This window comes from Ranitomeya variabilis, chromosome 4, assembly GCF_051348905.1.
Source record: "Ranitomeya variabilis isolate aRanVar5 chromosome 4, aRanVar5.hap1, whole genome shotgun sequence".
In the NCBI taxonomy this organism is placed as follows: Eukaryota; Metazoa; Chordata; class Amphibia; order Anura; family Dendrobatidae; genus Ranitomeya; species Ranitomeya variabilis.
In genome coordinates, this window is record NC_135235.1 from 515,905,408 (window position 1) to 515,923,240 (window position 17,833).

The following is a 17,833-nucleotide window of genomic DNA, read 5'->3' on the forward strand; positions in this document are numbered from 1 at the left end:
TGTTATCTATAATATACCCAGTTATTTTTCAGTCTATACTTTCGTCTGACCCTTAACTTCTAACCCTTTATCACTACTTCTGCTGCTCCTGGGACCATACAAATATATGTCTGCACTCAATTTACATTTACGCCCTGTGGCAGACATTTCTAAACCTTTTCCATTCCATATATACAACATCCAGCATAGAAAATGGATTTTTACATATATTAATGACAGCAAACTATTTTAGGAGGACCTTGTAATCTAAGAGGCGAGCGTCACAGTTTGCAGAGGGATTTGTTTGATCACATTTGACAGAGTGAGTAGTGGATTACAGGACAGATCCCCCAGCAAAAGTGGTAAAGGCTATAATATGTAAAATATTTCAAAGCTAATCTGCACACTTTATTATCCCAGAGGATGATGATCAGATAAAACCTGAGCTTTCTCTATTGATAGCGAAAAGCTCGACTGACGGGATAATTGGATCTTATCAGACTTCAAACAGCATTTGCCTGAAACACACTCTGTTCCTTTCTTTTAACTCTGTGTTTGCATAACAGTTTGCAAAAGATGGATATGTTTCATACAGATAAATATACAAAAAGTCAATAGCAGAAGTCTACCAGCGATCGGCGGAGCTGACAGTCTATGGATGGGTTGAAGTTCTCTCACCTTTGCATCCCTAGCTCCTAGGACACAGAATGGCGCATGATGCGGTGGTAACCCATCTTCTAAAGTGTGCCAAGGAAATGTGTGTGAAGGAGACTGGCATGTCCTCAATGTGAGAGGAGAGGAGAAGTACATTCTGACTTCTCTCCCTCTACCCACCCCTCCTTACCAACTCCTTCGACCTCCCATCCGATTTGTATGTTAATACAGTATCTTTTGGTTTGCAGAGCTCTCAGCTGGGAGAGGCTACACTAGGTAATTTCTGCATCTGTGCTTGGTGATTGGGTTAAAGCGAGGGCCAGTGGCTGCGGAGAGAGTGCCGCTTGTTTACCTCCTACAGGCAGAGATCAGTGGAGCATTAAGCTTTTAATTGAGGTATAAGTGTATCATTTGGGAAGGTGAACAAATTGGAGGCCAGTCGCCTCTCTATCAGGGGCAGCCAGAAAGATCTGCGTGCGAATGCAGCCGCTCTGCAAAATCTGATAGCGATTTCGGAAGGGAAGACGGAACAATAAGACGTAATCAAGAATGCTGCTAGGTAAGTGAACGCAACTTTGGTGTAATGCCATCGTAGTCACCCTCTCTGCGTGTCTAAATGTTCGCGAAATCCTTGGTTTCTGCTGCCAAGATGAGGTTTCTGGCTAAGCGCATAATGCCAGTGTGGAGGACAGGAATGCTGGGGAAATGGATGACAAGAAGGTTAGGACGCTGAAAAAAAATCGCTGAGCCTGAACGCTTGGACAATCTTATAGTCCTTTTTAATTATTATTGGCTTTCATTTCTTCTGGTGGTCACCTATCATTTTGAAGGTTGGTGCTCAGCTCGACAATGACTGTTGATATGTGAGGCTGGTGGTAGATCGGACGTGTGACCTTGGTACGTTTTTGGATAATGTATAGGGTCTATGTTTTTGCAGAAGAAAGGAAATGAGAGGTATATATCCAAAATGGTTGAAGGAAGATGCTCGGTTGGAAGGTCTTCAAAAGAGGAAAGAGGTTTATATCACCATGGTTATAGCGCCTTATCAATGTGTACCCTTGGTATGTCAATTAACAAGACCTGTATATGTTTTTCCTTGGAAACGTTAGTTGGACTTGATGGTCATATATGTTTATGTGTTATGTATACAAGTGGGAGATAATAATGCCACATTAGTGTCTCAGATGTTTACATATGGTTCCAAGGTGACTTGGCGTTGGAATAAGGAGTGCCTCGTATATCACATGACAGAATGCTGATGAGGTGAAAGGTAAAATGCATGAAATATTCTTCATTAGAAATCCAACAACGGACAAAGTGCATGATAAATGATGATCACTGTGATGGCATACCGGGGGCTGTACGCTCTCATGCTATGATTCAGAGAATCCTCTATTCTGTCCTTGTGTCTTTTCAATAGAACATATATTTCCATTGCCAAAAAAATCTGAAGACTGTTAAAGACTAGTAACGGGTGGCTTGGGCAATGGGATTAGCCACTGAGGGCACTTCTATTTCAGATATCTTGGATATACATTGAACATACAACATAGGTTGAAAGATGCTGTGTTAGGACCAAATCACCTTCAATAGATTTTCTAGTGCTCAAGAGCTTGCAGTCTCACTGGTTTCTTGGGAATGAAGGTTACAGTTGGTGAAGGACAAGGAGGAAAAAACTCAAATACAGATATATAATGTTGTAAGCTTGCAACCTTTTATTTTAAGATGTAAGATCTGATATCGGTTCATATGGGTAATCAGCTGAATTTGGAATGAGTGACAAGGTCATCAGGAGCAGCTTAATAGAAGGTCATTATCCTGTACCTATACCAGTATGTAGTTGCTTTATTGGTGACACCCCTCAATTACAATACACTCCACCTTATCAAAAACATACTTATAGGTTTTATGTCATCCCCAGTTACTGATCCAACAGGATAGATAGATAAATAGATGGATGGATAGATTAATAAATATTAAATGGATATCAAAATAGATAGATGGATAGATGAATAAATAGTAGATGGATAGCAAGGTAGATATATTGATAAATATTCTCTATATATTGGGCAGATAGATAAATAGGATATATAGATATAATATATAGGTATAACATTGTTTAATTATGAAAATATTTGTTAATAAACCATGACTGTATAACTCTTCTCAAAACTAAACAGTTCAGGTACGATTTCAGTAAACTCCAGTATCAGCCATAAAACATTCATGATGGTCTAGGAAGCAAGGGATAAGGAGCTGCATGGCAGAGCCGTAACATTGGAGCGAAGGTGGGCAGCAGAGATTATCTTCCTAGAACAACATAGTGACATGGGTGGAGTTGGACGGTCAGGTTTTAAGAAGACTAACAATAAATTACGGTAAATTTTCTAAGATACTAAGTAGATGGATAGATAGATAAACAGACATATTATATGTGTGTGTATATATATATATATATATATATATATATATATATATATATATATATATATATATATATATATACATACACTGTTCAGAAAAGTAAAGGGAAACTGTCCACTTAGGAAGCAACACTGTTTGACAATCAATTTCACATGCTGTTGTACAAATGGAATAGACAACAGATGGAAATTATTGGCAATTATCAAGACACCCTCAATAAAGGAGTGGTTCTGCAGGTGGGGACCACAGACCACATCTCAGTACCAATGCTTTCTGGCTGATGTTTTGGTCACTTTTGAATGTTGGTTGTGCTTTCACACTCATGGTAGCATGACACGGACTCTATAACCCACACAAGTGGCTCAGGTAGTGCAGCTCATCCATGATGGCACATCAATGTGAGCTGTGGCAAGAAGGTTTGCTGTGTCTGTCAGCGTAGTGTCCAGAGGCTGGAGGCGCTACAAGGAGACAGGCCAGTACACCAGGAGATGTGGAGGGGGCCGTAGGAGGGCAACAACCCAGCAGCAGGACCGCTACCTCCGCCTTTGTGCAAGAAAGAACAGGAGGAGCACTGCCAGAGCCCTGCAAAATGACCTCCAGCAGGCCACAAATGTGCATGTGTCTGCACAAACGGTTAGAAACCGACTCCATGAGGATGGTCTGAGTGCTCGACGTCCACAGATGGGGGTTGTGCTCACAGTCCAACATCGTGCAGGATGCTTGGCATTTGCCGCAGGATTGGCAAATTCACCACTGGCGGCCTGTGCGCTTCACAGATGAAAGCAGGTTCACACTGAGCACATGTGACAGATGTGACAGAGTCTGGAGACGCCGTGGAGAGCGATCTGCTGCCTGCAACATCCTTCAGCATGACCGGTTTGGCAGTGGGTCAGTAATGGTGTGGGGTGGCATTTCTTTGGAGGGCCGCACAGCCCTCCATGTGCTCGCCAGAGGTAGCCTGACTGCCATTAGGTACCGAGATGAGATCTTCAGACCCCTTGTGAGACCATATGCAGGTGCAGTAGGCCCTGAGTTCCTTCTGATGCATGACAATGCTAGACCTCATGTGGCTGGAGTACATCAGCAGTTCCTGCAAGATGAAGGTATTGAAGCTATGGACTGTCCCTCCTGTTCCCCAGACCTGAATACGATTGAACACATCTGGGACATCATGTCTCGCACCATCCACCAACGCCACATTGCACCACAGACTGTCCAGGAGTTGACTGATGCTTTATTCCAGGTCTCAGAGGAGATCTCTCAGGATAACATCCACCGCCTCATTAGGAGCATGCCCAGACATTGTAGGGAGATCATACAGGCACGTGGAGGCCACACACTACTGAGCATCATTTCCTTGTCTTGAGGCATTTCCACTGAAGTTGGATCAGCCTGTAACTTCATTTTCCACTTTGATTTTGAGCATCATTCCAACTCCAGACCTCCGTGGGATATTAGTTGTGATTTATGTTGATCATTTTTAGGTTTTATTGTTCTCAACACATTCCACTATGTAATGAATAAAGATTTACAACTGGAATATTTGATTCAGTGATATCTAGGATGTGGGATTTTAGTGTTCCCTTTGTTTTTTTGAGCAGTGTATATATATATATATATATATATATATATATATATATATATATATATATATATATATATATATATATATATATTTATTTATATTTATACAAAAAAAGAGAGGCAGCATATCCAGAATAGTGAAACAGTAAGTCTCCTTTATTCACCAGCACTGCTATATTTCTGCTCTCTCTATGAAGCCTTTCTCAAGCTTGAGAAAGGCTCCATAAAGAGAGCTGAAATTCTGAACCGTAGCTGGTGATGGTGAATAAAGGAGCCTTACTGTGTGTATGTATATATGTATATGTGTATATATAGCTATAGACAGGCATAGATAGATATAGGTAGGACAGATTATAGAGTTATGTGATTATTGCAAATTTAATTAAGAAATATACCTCAGGCAATTCAAAATGTAATAAATACCACAGATCAAACATTGTTCTTCTCTTCTGTTACTAAACAAGTGATCGTGTAACAGAGGTGTAACCTGTGTTTCTTTAAAGGGCTTACAAAATAGCAGATTAACTTATTTGACATGAACAGAGAGAGCAATGTGAGTGGTGCTGACTGCTGAGCACTGGCAATTTCTACAAATTACACTACGTCTTGATTGATTCTTAATGATCTATCTAGTTGAAATATATCTCATATCTATCTGTTGTATTTATTTATTCATTCTCTTTTTTTTCTCTCAGAACTATCCATGTATATATATATATATATATATATATATATATATATATATATATGTGTATTTATCTATACAACTTCAAGTGTATATATTTCTGATTTATTTCTGAAATCTATATATCTTTTAATGTATCATTTTTCTTCACTTTTTTCCTTATTCTTTTTCATCTCTCATATCTATCATCTATCTATCTCATATCTGTTTGTATCTCTATCTATCTAGCTGTCTCACTGTCTCATATCTGTCTATCATATTTGTATCTTTCTTCATTCTATTTCCTTTTCTCTCTGAGCTATCCATGTATCTACTCACTATATATATATATGTGTATATATATATTAAAATAATCTTTATTGGTAGGACCAAATAAACATTAGTTTTTCCAAAGCACGTGCACAGTAGGGAATAGAGATAGGGACTTTGGGGATGATGAGTAGGGACTGTAGGAACGATGGATGGGGGCACATCCAAGGAGGGGCTAAGGTAGACATAACATATCATAGTTGTCTTTCTCGCAGCTTATGGCATGTACTCACATACTGTGCTGCTAACTCCACTGCCCTCTCGTCTTCTGCCAGCAAAATATATGTTTTCTCTTCCTCCATAGAGTTGAAATATACATACCGGTACATGTATTTATCTCTACAGGTTCAAATGTATATCTTTCTGATTTCTTTCTGAAATCTATATCTTTTAATTTATCCTTTTTCTTCAATGTTCCTTGTTAATTTACTTTATCGATCTATCTATCCCATATCTATCTATCTATCTATCTCATATCTATCTATCTATCTATCTATCTATCTATCTATCTATCTATCTCATATCTATCTATCTATCTATCTATCTATCTATCTATCTATCTATCTATCTATCTATCTATCTATCTCATATCTATCTATTATCTATCTATCTATTATCTATCTATCTATCTATTATCTATCTATCTATCTATCTATCTATCTATCTATCTGTTATCTATCTATCTATCTATCTATCTATCTATCTATCTATCTATCTATCTCATATCTATTATCCGTTTATCTATCCCATATCTATCTGTTATCTATCTATCTATCTATCTATCTATCTATCTATCTATCTATCTATCTATCTATTATCTATCTCATATCTATCTATCTTTTATCTATCGACATACAGAAATAAAATGTGTACACGGGTCATACTTTCTGATTTCCCATCATACCCAATAGTTATATGAACCGCTTACTTCTTATTGTACATGTGAATTGGATTTTGAATGATGACTGATTTGACTTTGAATGTGACATTGTGCAATAATTGAAATCTATAGATACAATAATAAAATGGATGAAATAAATCTGTATTTGGGCAGCCTCATGTTTGCATACATGAAACAACACAGTGTCTCGTTCTTTTGATTCTGGCAGATGTTGATACTTTGTTATTAGACACTATTTAAATAAATTGTACATAATTAGAGGTTGCAGAGCCCATTTTCCGCATAGTGCCTGTCTGTGTAATAGCCGAGCAATAGAGGTGGTACTTGGTTTATAGCATAAGCCATTCACAGAAGCTCTATCCACATTGTCATCTCAATCGTTTCACATCATAAAGAAGTCATTAATATGCTGTAGGTTTTTATATGGAAGGAATAGGAGGGACAGGTGTTTAGCAGTACAAGGCCATGAAGAACCTTGCTGGTCAGATATAAACTGTATCCCATTCACGTGGTTTATTTTTCAACCATTGTTATCTACAAATGTCTGTAGTCTACTGAAAGAACAGAAATGGCTTTTACATATCATCAATCAGTGAATATAATGGCTTGTTCATTGATTGCATAGCGCCACCTATCTGGAGTAAATGAGTAAAAACACCAGTAAATTATTTTCTTTTATTGAAAAAAAAAAATTAGACCATTAGTGGATATAGCTATTAACACCGTCAGTTTTAGAATTTGTAGATTCGTCACATTGTGCTGGTTGCTAAATGTGGTGCATCTTTAGATTGTTTTGTCTACGGTTACACTACCTATTAGTTGGCATACTTTGTGTGGAAATTTACACACATATATTATTGGCACATGGTATTGCAGATTAGGTTATACCCCTGGCCTTGCACATTTATCATAGTAAATTTCTCCATTGTATTCCCTTTTTCAAAAATATTAGTATGATGGATTATACAGGGGACAGAACAAAGTTGAATCTCAATTATTATTCCCTGTATGTCTTGCTTTGATGTAATAGTAGAACATTTAATAGTCTATACTTGCTATTTTACATCTTTTTATGGAAGTAAAATGTCTTAATAGAGGTTTATATTGTATTCCTGTCCATAGAGGAAAGACTTAAGGTGCCCATATATCTTCAACCAACATTCTGCCAACAGCTGTGGGGGTCATGTTGTTATCTTGCTAATAGTGGCAAAATTTAAGACACCCATACACCTTCAACCAGTGGTTGGCCAAAATCTACTCCTCCTGACTCGCTCATACTGTTTCTTTGAGACACCACTGGTGATGGCCTAACTTCCATAAGTACTGACATTAAAATTTAACATGATTGATCCTTCTTTTCTTCAACATCATCTATGAGGAAAGAGTCAAAAGACCCCAATACACAAGATAATACTGGGTTTCTAAGACTCCCATACACACGTTTGGGGGTCTCCCAACTCTACCCCAAAAGATAATATTGGGGGAGAGAAGGATCGGGCCTGTTAAATTTCTCACTTAGAATCTTATTGTTTTCTGGAAAATTAGCCATAGCAAATAGAGACTAGTGATGACTCCACCACAGTAGCCTTCTGCTAAGCATTCCCGTGTATGGAGAAGTCGGCAGTAGTGATGAGCGAGTATACTCGTTGCTCGGGTTTTCCTGAGCACGCTCGGGTGATCTCCGAGTATTTGTTAGTGTTTGGAGATTAAGTTTTCATCGGGGTAGCTGAATGATTTACAGCTACTAGCCTGCTTGATTACATGTGGGGATTCCCTAGCAACCGGGCAACCCCTACATGTACTCAGCCTGGGTAATAGATGTAAATCATTCAGCTGCGGCGATGAAAACTAAATCTCCGAATACTAACAAATACTTGGAGGACTTTGGGGGGGACTTTAGTCTTTATGTAGTTTTTGGGCACTGAATTGTAACATAAAACATTATTTACCTCTGTCACCAAGGCTCTTTTCCCACGATTGCTCAGTTTGGCTGGACGGCCAGGTCTAGGAAGACTTCTGGTGGTCCCAAACTTCTTCCATTTAAGGATTATGGAGGCCACTGTGCTCTTAGGAACCTTGAGTACTGCAGAAATTCCGTTGTAACCTTGGCCAGATCTGTGCCTTGCCATAATTCTGTCTCTGAGCTCCTTGGCTAGTTCCTTTGACCTCATGATTCTCAGTTGGTCTGACATGCACTGTGAGCTGTGAGGTCTTATATAGACAGGTATGTGCCTTTCCAAATCAAGTCCTATCAGTTTAATTAAACACAGCTAGACTCCAATAAAGGAGTAGAACCATCTCAAGGAGGAACACAAGGAAATGGACAGCATGTGACTTAAATATGAGTGTCTGAGCAAAGGGTCTGAATACTTATGGCCATGTGATATTTCAGTTTTTCTTTTTTAAATAAATTTGCAAAAATTTCTACATTTCTGATTTTTTGCAGTCAAGATGGGGTGCAGAGTGTACATTAAGGTGAAAAATGAACTTTTTTGAATTTACCAAGTGGCTACAATGAAACAAAGTGTGAAAATTTAAAGGGGTCTGAATATTTTCCGTACCCACTGTACATTCCATATGCCCAAATATCAGAAAACTCCATCTATTTAAGTTAATGCAGTATAAACTATAGTCGAATGCTTCCTCTGTTAGATTTAATATGAAGTATTATCATCCAACATTTCCTTATTCATGTTCTGCATAGTAATACACAGTAGATTTGTCAAAATGATTCTTTAAAGGGTTTTAACCATCTTAATTCAGGGGCGAATATATCATTGATGCAACCTCAGTGGCCACACCGGGGCCCAAGAGGTAAGTGGGCCCATTTATACCTCAAAGGATGTGAAATTTTGCATTTTTCGGAGCTGTTGGGCTGCAAAGGGCTCATATGTTGTTCATGCAGAGGGGTCCTTTTCTAAAGTCTACATCTGCCAGTGTCTTAATTGATAGATATTTTTGGATAGGTCTTTTGAATATGAGCACTTTTGTAATTTAACCCCTTCACCCCCGGAGCTTTTTCCGTTTTTCTGTTTTCGTTTTTCGCTCCCCTCCTTCCCAGAGCCATAACTTTTTTATTTTTCCGTCAATTTGGCCATGTGAGGGCTTATTTTTTGCGGGACGAGTTGTACTTTTGAACGACATCATTGGTTTTAGCATGTCGTGTACTAGAAAACGGGAAAAAAATTCCAAGTGCAGTGAAATTGCAAAAAAAGTGCAATCCCACACTTGTTTTTTGCTTGCCTATTTTGCTAGGTTCACTAAATGCTAAAACTGACCTGCCATTATGATTCTCCAGGTCACTACGAGTTCATAGACACCTAACATGACTAGGTTATTTTTCACCTAAGTGGTGAAAAAAAATTCCAAACTTTGCAAAAAACAAAACAAAACAAAATTGCGCCATTTTCCGATACTCGTAGCGTCTCCATTTTTCGTGATCTGGGGTCAGGTGAGGGCTTATTTTTTGCGTGCCGAGCTGGCGTTTTTAATGATAGCATTTTGGTGTAGATACGTTCTTTTGATCGCCCGTTATTGCATTTTAATGCAATGTCGTGGCGACCAAAAAAACGTAAATCTGGCGTTTCGAATTTTTTTCTCATTACGCCATTTAGCGATCAGGTTAATGCTTTTTTTTTTATTGATAGATCGGGCGATTCTGAACGCGGCGATACCAAATATGTGTAGGTTGGGGTTTTTTTTTATTGATTTATTTTGATTGGGGCGAAAGGGGGGTAATTTAAACTTTTATATATTTTTTATTTTTTTCACATTTTTAAAAACTTTTTTTTTTAACTTTTGCCATGCTTCTATAGCCTCCATGGGAGGCTAGAAGCAGGCACAGCCCGATCGGCTCTGCTACATAACAGCGATCATCAGATCGCTGTTATGTAGCTAAAATGCAGGTGTGCTGTGAGCGCCGACCACAGGGGGGCGCTCACAGCCACCGGCAATCAGTAACCATAGAGGTCTCAAGGACCTCTATGGTTACAATGGAGGAGCATCGCCGACCCCCGATCATGTGACGGGGGTCGGCGATGCGCTCATATCCGGCCGCACGGCCGGATGCGGTAGTTAAATGCCGCTGTCTGCGTTTGACAGCGGCATTTAACTAGTTAATAGCGGCGGGTGATCGCGATTTCACCCGCCGCTATTGCGCGCACATGTCAGCTGTAAAAAACAGCTGACATGTCGCGACTTTGATGTGCGCTCACCGCCGGAGCGCACATCAAAGCGGGGGTCCCGACATGTGACGTACTATTCCGTCACATGTCGGGAAGGGGTTAAAATGTGCTAAAATTTGCTCCATTCCCTGATTTTGTACATTTTCTTTTTTAGCGTTTACAGCTTGTTACCTAGGTGACTGGTCACCGCTGCAGTCTATCCACAGTGTCCAAACATGCTTCCGAACAGTGCTTACAAGCTCTTTACAGTGCCACTGTGCTTCCAGTGCTGCTGAGACAAAGCTATCTCATATAGCAGCATTGGTCAGCAATGTTGTTGGTCAGTCAGGAGTGCCCAACAATCAGACAGTCATCCTCCTAGTGCGCTATTGAGTATAACTTTTCAAGAAATTGTAATAGTCCTCAAAAAGCAGAACAGGTACCCATAACCAGATTACAGCTCCTAAAATAAAATAAAATTGACTCTGGTTGGTGGGGTCTGTAACATTCAACCACTTCACTTTTATTTACATTAGTTTTTAAATGAGGGTCAGTGAGAAAAGTAGAGCAGTTGTCCATAGCTACCAATTGGCTTGGTTGCTACAGGCAATTGCTCCTTTTTCTCCGTGCACCAGTTCTTCCCGATGTTCTTTCAGTAGGCAACAAAGGTACATTTTTCCACATTTTCCACACTTACCAGCTACATACAGACAATATGAGTTTGCATCTTATCAGATCAGTAAATATCTGCTATCATGAAGGTGGCGATCCTATATACAGTAAAGCCATATAAAGAGAGTGTATTGTTTTTCAGCATATACAATGGATTCCTTTACTACATCTACATGTCCACTGTAATATACAGCCATGTTTATGTGTGAACCACTGTGCCATTATTACTGTTTTCGTGCTCTGATGGGTTTCTATTCTCAGCCGAGAAGGCAGACCCATTAATTCAGTCATTTCTCCAGAAGATTTCCCCAGGTCCTAATAGTAATTAGATTGAAATCATTGTTGTCACATTTTCCTAATTTCCATTATTAACGTTTTTTCTTGGAAATTTTCTAAAATGTAGAGTGAAAGCGTAAGACTTTGTTAAGCTGTGATCTTATGAACCAAATGTAAATGGCGACGAGTACAGTGGAGTATGTAAAATTAGAAATAATTAGCCAAAATGAAAAATATATATATTTCTGAATGTAAAAACAATTGTGTAGTCAAGTAGTGTGTAGTGCTGTAGATCGGCCTTAATCTCGCTTTTGACAGGTCAATAAATCTATGCAATTGAGAAAATAAATTGAGTAAAATCTATAGTATAGCCATAGACTCTGATGATAGTGATGATGGTATTATCCTTTTTTGTTATGTATGTGTAATATGTTGAATAGATCATATTATACAGTAAAATCTCCCCAACAGACCATCACTTTATGCAGACTGGATATCCTGTGACAGATTTTTAGTTCTTCCATATATATTGTATGTTTCTTGAGAGGACCACCCTCTTAGAAGACAAATTTTAATGCAATTTCTGTTGGTCTCAAAGAGGTTTTACTGTATATTATATCTTATTATGTTCACATCATAGAGGCAGACCATGTCATAGAGAGGGTGTCTAGCCCTGGTTGGTTATATCCCTTTTGCCACTTGAATAGGACTTCCTTCTCCAGAGGAACCACATTGTTTGCAAAGGGCAGATTAGAACCTCAACAACCAAGAAGATGTTCAGAATTGGGGAGACGAATGTTCCTTTTGTCCTTAGTGGTAAAACCCAGCACCATAATTAGGTGGGGGGGGGGGGTCAACTTAAAGGGAATCTATCACTGGCTTTTTCCCATATAAAATAGGGCCAGCACCTGTAAGCCCTCATATACAGCATTGTAAAATACTGTATATATGTCCCCAATGCACTCTGCATAACAGAAAAAAAGAACTTTTATCATACTCATATACTGCACTATCCGGCAGTCGTAGGTCTTAATCCAGTGCCAACTCTATTCTTGCGAACACTGTCCTCCTTGCTTAGTGTGGATGACTCATCCTACGCCATCCACACAGCGTCCTCCATCATTCTCCTGTGCAGGCGTACTGTGCTCCTCCCTTATAGGGCAGAGCAAAGTACTGTAATGCACGTGTGAAGAAAGGTCGGTACATGCGCATTAAAGTACAGGGCAGAGAGGAGTACAGAGGCAGAGAAAAGTACGCCTGCAAAGGAGCATGATGGAGAACACTGTGTGGATGACGTAGGACACATCATCTGCACAAAGCAAGAAGGAGAACTGCGATTGCAAGAAGAGGGGATCAAGACCAGCAGCGCTCATCAGACCGGACCACGCCGTAGGTGAGTATAATAAAAGTTAATTTGTGTGTTATGCACTTACAGATGCTGGTCCTACTTTATTTGGGAAAAACTTGGTGACAGTTTCCCTTTTATATTGCACCACCTCTTTTACATGTACAACTATTAGTAGTAGTGGTAGTAGTAGCAGCAATGTTCAACTGATCAGATTTGTTTTTGTCAACCATATGCAAAGGGTTTCTATTCTGAACATAATATTCTCTCCAGGCTCCTTGCTGATGTGGTAAGAATTATAACCACTCATCTGTTTCAAAAACTCTGCTCAGTATACTGTCTTTTCAACTGGATGTCTCCAAATGTGTCCAAGGCAAGATATAGTTGGGGACTGAGTCACTTGTAAGTAGAAGATTAGACTTAGGTTTGGGGAAAGCTCTTTCGTAACCTGAGGCCGGATTTTCCAAATGTACCTGTAATCACCATCTCTACAATCAAGATTCTTGAAGGTCAACTCTGTAGGATGTTTGCATTTACAATGCATATTTTTCAAATCCCTTCACACATTTAGACATGTGCATGCTACTAGGGATGAGCGAATAGCTTTGGATAACTCCTTAAATGGATAGCTATAGCGCTTACCGAATAGCTGCATCAGGAACCCGGGTACCTGGAGCGCTCCCGATAATCAGGTGTCCGGTGCTGTAGCTGCATGTGTCGCGGCTGTGTGACAGTCACTACAAACAGGCTCTCCATGTATGTGTTGGGACTCACACAGCCGTGACACATGCAGCTGCAGTGCCGGACACCTGATTATCGAGAGCGCTCCGGGTTCCAGATGCAGCTATTCGGTAAGCGCTATTGCTACTCGTATAAGGAGTTATCCGAAGCTATTCGCTCTTCCCTACATGCTACGACATATTTATGTGACAGGCCCTATGCTGTTCTTACAAATGTTCTACAGCGCCATTAGCCGCACATATTTTTAAAGTCTATAAATTGGGGACCACATCACAGCAATTCATTATTTTGCTAACTAGTAAGTTAGGCTTGATTTAATCAAGGAACCATTCATAGTATCCCAACTTCTCCACCATTAACTTGACTTGTAAGTACAATGTACCAATGGATTTGTTCATGTAGGAAACATTTAGCTTCTTCTCATTATGAGCCAATCACCCATGTGTAAGCCACAGTTACTCCATTTCATAGTAACATCACTAGGTCTCATTAAATTAATAAGCTGTTCATATGGGTAGTGGGGACGTCCATGAACAATGGACAATGTTTGCAATGTTTGTAGGATAGACTTTAATTATTGGGATTCGGTTGAAATAGATGAGTGAGGCTCTTTCATCGAGACCTGACATTTCTGTAGTTTCCTCTAGCAAATGTCAAAGCTGATGCAGTATGTCAGCGATCATCTGATAATCCATCATGAGTGCGCAATGTTACCCAAACTCCTTCACGCAGCCCCCCTTCTCCACTTTCTCCGGCTCTGTCACCTTGTGTTAAAGCTTTCTTGTTGACCTATCACAGGACGAAGAAAGTACATGGCCCTGAGCCTTGTGCTTCTGTTCACCCTTTCCAAGCCAGAAAGGTCTTTGTGTTATGGCCACGCGTACAACTTCCTTTCTCTAAGGTTTAGCGGTTTTCTCTTCAGACTCAAATGTTGTGACTTGAGGATTTTTTAAGCTAATTTCCTATTGACTATTCTTGCTTTGATAACACTCAGCAGTAGGTTATTCCAAATGTCATCTCTAGTCCCGAGGCTGTTGGAGACAAATCTTTCTCGCCATATTGAGGTCAGCTTCCAGTTTAATCAAAGCCTTGGAGCAAAATAGTTAGCTTCTACCTCATGTCACCTTGTTTGGGATGTGCGCATTGCGGGGATGTAGCTTATTAACGGGGCTGCATTACATAAGTGCATTTGTTAAGGATTATTCCGAATGTCAAAGTAATGTTGGAGCAAGTAATCTTTTATTATGATGGTTATTATTATTATTTATTTATACAGCACTATTAATTCCATGGTGCTGTACATGAGAAGGGGTTACATACAGAGTTATAGATATCGTTTACAGTAAACAAATTTACAATGACAGGCTGGTATAGAGGGGAGAGGACCCTGTCCTTGCGGACTTACATTCTATGGGGTAATGGAGAAGAGACAGAAGGTCGGGGGTGCGGCAGCTCTGGTGGTGGTGAGGCGGCAGCTCTGGTGGTGGTGACGTGGCAGCTCTGGTGGCGGTGACACGGCAGCTCGGGTGGTAGTGAGGCAGCAGCTCTGGTGATGGTGATGCGGCAGCTCTGGTGGTGGGGACGCGGCAGCTCTGGTGGTGGTGACGCGGCAGCTCTGGTGGTGGTGACGCGGCAGCTCTGGTGGTGGTGAGGCAGCTCGGGTGGTAGTGAGGCGGCAGCGCTGGTGGTGGTGACGCGGCAGCTCTGGTGGTGGTGAGGCAGCTCGGGTGGTAGTGAGGCGGCAGCTCTGGTGGTGGTGAGGCGGAAGCTCTGGTGGTGGTGATGCGGCAGCTCTGGTGGTGGTGAGGCGGCACCTAGGGTGGTGGTGAAGCGGCACCTCGGGTGGTGGTGAGGTGGCAGAACGGTTATTTCAGGCTGTACGCTTTCCTGAAGAGATGGGTTTTCCGGTTCCGTCTGAAGGATCCGAGGGTGGTGGATAATGGTTGTATAGATTGGGTGGTTGTATAGATTATGTGAGTTAGTTACAAAATACCTATAGATGTGTTCTAACATCTTAAAGCTTTAATTCAATGCTCCTCATCTACTGTGTCTGATACCTCAGCTTTATTCATAGTGTATTCCTGCATGTCCTTTCACTTCATAACCTACTGTCATTCAATGCTGCTAAAGCATTTAGGAAAAAATCATAAGATTTTTGTATAGCATAAATACTGTATATCCAAACATTTTGTAATTATTTTGTCTTGCTTTGCACAACCCCTGAATGGTTAGAAATGCTACTCTTTTAATTAAAATTGAAAATCAGGATTGGCACTGTTTCTTTTTTTATAACTCACTTAAACTTGAGAATGTCTGTCTGTTTTTTTGAGGCAACTTAAAGAAGTCCTCCCACCTATGTTTTTGTCCTCTTATTATAGCGCAATCATCATATTATACAGCACTATGTGCTTACAATTGCTCATTTTCTCCTTCTACCGAGTTAATTCTTCTCTTTTCTCTGCTCTATGTAGGATCAGAAAGTCTCTATTTCCTGCATGAGTCATCCTCCTCCTCCCTGTCAGGGACCTTTGCAGTGATGACCCATGCAGAGAAAAAAGGCCTGCTATTTCTAAATAGAGCTTAGAAGGATTCAGCTAGTCTGTCTCTAACCACATGATGCCATATACATAATGGAAAATATAGAAGGGCTGGGTAGAAAGGCAAAATGTGTAATTGTAAGTACTCAGCAACATATAATATGATGACTGCGATATTTTAAGAGGATCAACATTTTGATTGGAGTGCTTCTTTAAACAATATTAATAGACAATCTGTGTTTTTTCTTTTTATTCCGTTTAGGGTATCCTCACTTACTTGAGGAATGCCCCTTGTTTCATTATTTTTCAGACTAGAAAGCAGCTACAAAGATTGTCTTTCATGGTGGAGGACCCCCTATGCATTTATGTATTCACTTATTTGAATAGGAATAGTGCCATGCTTTATCTCCCCTGTAGAGACTTGGTTTCCTCACAACTCCACCCCCGCCTCCCCGCACCTCACAATGGGGCAGCGGATACGGTGAAAAACAGCATCCGCTGCCCCCGTTGTGCGGCGCTTGCACAGTATGCGTCGGTGCGCTGCAACGTCGCATTGCGACGTGCAGTGCACGACGCTAGTGTGAAAGTAACCTTAAAGACAGTGACATTCAAACATGCCCCCTGCCATGGTAATCAGCGGCTATGAGGGTTGATGGAAAGAGATTAAGACACTGCTCCGCTATCTTCTTCCCTCCTCTAGATATGAAATGGAACATCAGCAGGGCTGGACTGGCCATCTGGCAATTCTGGCAAATGCCAGAAGGGCCTGTCTGATTGTGGGCTGCTTTGTCTGCTACGTTGTTAACAAAATTGGCGTTCTCAAGACTTTTAAGAGTTGTGATGAAACACAGTCGCTGACTCCAGTATCATTAGAAATATTGGTCCTGTAGTAAATCTTCCTTTCCTCCATCCAGGGTAATATTAATAATATATCCCATCTGGTGCTTGGGGACAGGGACAGCATGGGCCTTGTGTGATTTCAAATGCCAGCGCTGAATTTAAGTCCTAGTCCGTACCTGAACATCAGGGTGCATGTTCAAACACTGATCCATTGAAATAGGGGGCTCAGGATGCACTAGGATCTAGTGATTGTGGGGGCCAAAGAGTGGGGCCCTTCAGGTGACCAGATATTTATCACCTATCCTGTGAATGGGTAAGATATGCTAATTGTTAAAATTCCCCTTCACAGTATTGACAAGGTGAATTTTATTAATTATAATCCTTAGAAGCAAAATATTGAAATGCATAAATAACAATAACTGGGTTTTCCGAGATTCTGCGTCCACAATGAAATATGGAGTCGCTAGAAGATATATCAGGAGGTTAACATTTCCCGTCAGACTGCAGCGGGTTTTTCTTCAGAAACTCCCTCTTTTTATTGTATTCATTAACCCAAGGGCAATGAGGGAGGCTAATGACAATGGAGGTTGGGCATCTCTGGTGCTGCTGCTGGCTGGAGCGAGGGACGCTTATGCAGCTCTGTGCCACAGGTAGCACTGATGCTTAGCACTGTATGGGTGACTTCTCCGACCCGGTTCTGTAACTTTACATAGACTCCACTTT

At 40.5% G+C, this 17,833-nt stretch overlaps 1 protein-coding gene and 1 long non-coding RNA gene across 8 annotated transcripts in view; one reads left to right on the forward strand and one right to left on the reverse strand.

Moving 5' to 3' along the window:
- Positions 1 to 1,186, reverse strand: part of LOC143765462 (uncharacterized) — an 80,824-nt gene extending 79,638 nt beyond the window's left edge. The window contains exon 1 of the long non-coding RNA XR_013213393.1: positions 658 to 1,186. This is a non-coding gene — a long non-coding RNA (uncharacterized LOC143765462). The remainder of the gene's footprint in view (positions 1 to 657) is intronic.
- LOC143765461 (zinc finger protein 385C-like) overlaps positions 1 to 17,833 on the forward strand; it is a 528,254-nt gene that overhangs the window by 342,580 nt on the left and 167,841 nt on the right. The window lies entirely within an intron of this gene.